Source organism: Belonocnema kinseyi, chromosome 8 (assembly GCF_010883055.1).
Source record: "Belonocnema kinseyi isolate 2016_QV_RU_SX_M_011 chromosome 8, B_treatae_v1, whole genome shotgun sequence".
NCBI classification, from domain to species: Eukaryota; Metazoa; Arthropoda; class Insecta; order Hymenoptera; family Cynipidae; genus Belonocnema; species Belonocnema kinseyi.
Genome location: NC_046664.1, coordinates 37,821,628 through 37,825,795, shown reverse-complemented (window position 1 = coordinate 37,825,795; position 4,168 = coordinate 37,821,628). Strand labels below are relative to the sequence as shown.

Here is a 4,168-nt window from a genome sequence, read left to right as displayed (position 1 = left end):
GCCCCTAAACGAAACAAGATTTACATTTAAAAAAGAAGCAAAATTAATCTTCAAACAAGAGAGATGATTCTTCTACCATAACAGATGAATTTTCATTCCTAAAGAAGAATATTTTAACAAAATAGATACATTTTCGACTGAAAAAATATGATTACAAAAAAAAGTTGCATTTTAAGCTTAAAAGGATAAATTTTTAACAAGAATGTAATTGTTAATTGATAGAGATAAATTTTTAACCAAAAGTTTCGAACTAAAAAGAAAATAGTTATATTTTCAGTTAAAAAGGTTAATTTTTCACAAAAAAAAAAGAATTTTCTACCAGTTAAATGGAACCCAAAAACCAAATTCTTAACAAAATAGTTGAATCCACAACCGAAAAAATTTATTAAAAAAAAGAAGTTAATTTTCTATCTAGTAGTTAATTTTTGACATAAATAGTTGAATTTTTGAACAAATAGTGGCATTTTTAAATAAGATAATTACTTTTTAATAAAAAATTAAATATTTAAATTTATATTTAAAAAAATTAATTTTCAGCAAAAAAGCTAATTTTCTACCAGTTAAATTAAACAAACAAGACAAATTTTCAACAAAACAGTTGAATTAACTGTCAAACAGAAATCTACATAGATAGTACCTGCATAAATTGATATATTCAACATAAAATATTTTAATTTTAAATAAAAACAGTTGAATTCAACCAAAGAAGACGAATAATTCAGCAAAACAGTTTAATTTTCATATAGAGAAAATTAATTTTCAACTAAAAACAGAACTTATATTTCTTGTTGAAGAAAATCCTGGCTAAATTTTCCACCCTAAAGATGAATTTTCAGCTAAAATGATGAATCTTCCAGAAAAATGATTTTTAACTAAATAATTCAATATTCAACCAGCTATGGTCAAAGTTTCAAACAAAAACAAAGGATAAATTCCTGATGAAAAATGAAATTGCCGATATTTTAACCAACAAAAATTTTAATTAAATAATGAACAGTTGAATGCAATGAAAAATACGAATTTTCAACCAAATAGGTCAAATTTAAACTAAAGAGATGAGTTTTCAAATATACAAGATATATTTTTAACTACATAGTTGAATTTTTAAGTAACAAAGATCAACTTTTGACTAGAAATGAACCATTTAAATTTTCAGTTAAGGAAAGGTAATTTTCAACCAAAACGAAACACATTATCAACGTAAAAGTTGAATTTTCAGCCAAAGAGATGAATTTGCATCAAAAAAGCGACATTTTTAAAAGGCATTTATCGGGTATTTTGTCACTTTACAAAAAAAGGGACTTTTTTTAGAGTTTTTTACCATGAAAAATGATTTTGAATAATTAAATTTTCAAAGAAATAATAGAATTTTTAACCAAAAGAAAAATTTTAAAGAAAATTCGAAAACAGGAGAAAACGAGATATTATCTAAAAAGGGAAATATGAATATAATTTGAAATGTAATAAAAGCGTATAATTATGAATCTATGAATTTAAAATTATTTGAAAAATGAAAATGAATAATTGTTCAAATTTTGGTACACGAACTGTGTACTTTAATGGATGGAAATTTTGCAGTGTAAAATATTTTTAAATTACGTCTGAAAACTGAATGATTTCATCATGGAAAAGTTAACAATTGAACTTAGCATTGAAAAAAATTAAGACCGAACTTATTTTACGTAACACTGTATAATTTTGTCAACAAATTTTCAAAAACTTCCGATAAAAAAATTATTTCAGTGTCATTTCTCGATTCAGCGGCCACCTTGATAATGCTATCAAATTATTCGAAATTGAAAAATGCTTCTACCTCTAAAATCCTGCAAGGTCCAATAAAATCGTACAAAATCTGTAAAAATTCCTACAAATTCCTTATAATTCAATTTCATTTCATTTACTCTCTAAAGTTCTCTAGGAATGATTTGAAATTCCCTAACATCCCTCGAAGTCTTGCAAATCCTTTGACATCTTTGGTAGCCTTTTGAAATCTCGTGAAATTTTTAAAATGTTGAAATATATTTAAAGGCAAAGTGAAAAAATAATTTTATGAGTGAGCAGGTTGCGAAAATATTATTATAAGTGCTTTTTTTTTAAATAGTAGTAAAATAGTTGCATTGATAGAAAAAAAGTGTCAAAATTTCGACATTTCTCGATTTTTTACAGATTATAGTGAAAATCTCAGCAGGAAAAAATTCTAAAAGTATCGGACCAAGTACATATTGTAGCTGAAAATTTTCTCTATACTGTTACAGAGTTTGGGAATAGTCATTTGATTACCAACTATTTCCTGAGAAGTAAAATGTTTGAAAGTACCATTATCTTACGAACATTTTAGAATACTCATTTTAGAATTACAAAAAACCTAATGAAATTATATCATTTTTGTTATTCTTTCTCTGCACAGATGAGAAATTTTAATGTGCGAAATAATAATTTGTTATTTGGTCAATTAAAAAAGAGCAGGCAGGTGTTATCTCCGAAACTAAACAGCGTACGGAGATAATTATTTAGGCAAATTGCACATGTTTCGCTTCTGAAAGTGATGTAAGACGTGTCAATGATCAAAAATTGTGCTTAAATGTTTACGAAATTATTTTCTGCTTTGAAAAATACAAAGGGTTTTCCAATTATCATTGACGGACCAGCAATCCACAGACAGTGGTAGTTTTTGGAGTAGCAGTGCCAAATCTTAAATTTGCTTAAAAAATTATCATTATACACATTGTTTTAATTTCAGAGATTATACCTCACAACTATTTTGTTATTAACTTAATAATCAATGTTTAATTATGACTCTAAAATTTACCATTGTGCACATAAAGTATGAAAGAAGTTCATAATTTTTTATTAATTTTTTGTAATGTATTTTCAAGTAGTGAAAATCGTCAGAAATACTCATCACAAAATAATTGTTAATCGACTACAGATTTAACAAGTATGCATCAGAATAGGGAAAACCTTCATCTGTGATATGTACTTTGTCCCATATTTTTAGAATTTTTTCTGTTCAGATTCTTACTATAATCTGTAAGAAAATAGAGGTATCTAGATTTTTTGGACAGACGGTGGTTACGGCTCTGATTGCGACTTCAACCATTTGTTTATCTACCTTGTACTCGTTTGCATTATACCTAAATTCAGGGTGCACTCAGAAAAATGTTTGTTTGAATAAAAAAAAACATTTGTTATTCCGTATCTTTAAGATAGAACTTGTTTGATAAAAATAAAATGTGTTCGAGTTAAGCAATCACGTGTTTGATTCAAATCAATTTTATTTCAATCAAAGTAATATTTGTGTAAATGAGAAAATACTTGTTTAACCCTGTATCGAAGAAAGAGTTTGTTTGATTTAAACAACCATTTTTCTGAGTTTCGTCCTTTCCGTAGCACATTTTTTACAGAGTAGAAAAGCAGGAGGAAAGGTAATAAAATGAACTGAAACCCATAGGGATCATTCACAAACTATGTTATCAATATTGGGAAATGTTTTACACCCTGATGCAAACTCATGAAAAAAAAGAATTCAACGACTAAATTTGGGCAAAAACGAACAAATAAAAAATGCTCTTTTTGTAATCTGAAAATTTTAAAAAGTAAAAAAGAGGAAGCAAAAATGAAAATTCTTGTTTTTCTTAGGAGTTTGCATCAATTTGATTATTGGACGTTGAATACGATTTTTAATTTAGATTTTAATCCAATTTAAATTTTTAAAATTTTAATTTTTGTTTTTGCACACACCCCCTCCATCGACTTTACAAACGTTAATTTGGTTATGAGCCCCCTTCCCCAAGTAACGTAGCCCTTAGGAAAACCCCGATTTTACGATTATTCTGATTTTTGAGTGTGTTCACGGCGAGTCAACTTGCCAATATGCCTATATTATTTAGGTGACTGTGTAATGAATTATAAACTTCGGTAATAAGTCAATAATTAAAATAAAAAAGTTATTTTCAGAGTAAGTGTTCAAATTTGCTAACTTGAGTCTCATGTAACAGTGAATCCGGGCATTATTGAATTTTTAAACTAAGAAAATTTAATTTTGAACAAAAAATGGAATACTTAAACTTTTAATTAAAAATAATAATTTCAAATTATAAAACAAAACGAATTTTCTACCAAATAGTTGATTTTTTTACTAAATCATTGAACTAGCAAGACAAATTGA

The 4,168-nt window shown here is 26.5% G+C and overlaps 1 protein-coding gene across 1 annotated transcript in view; it reads right to left on the bottom strand.

The window, feature by feature from the left end:
- The window catches only part of LOC117178446 (peroxidase), a 111,180-nt gene that overhangs the window by 100,891 nt on the left and 6,121 nt on the right, over window positions 1–4,168 (bottom strand). The window lies entirely within an intron of this gene.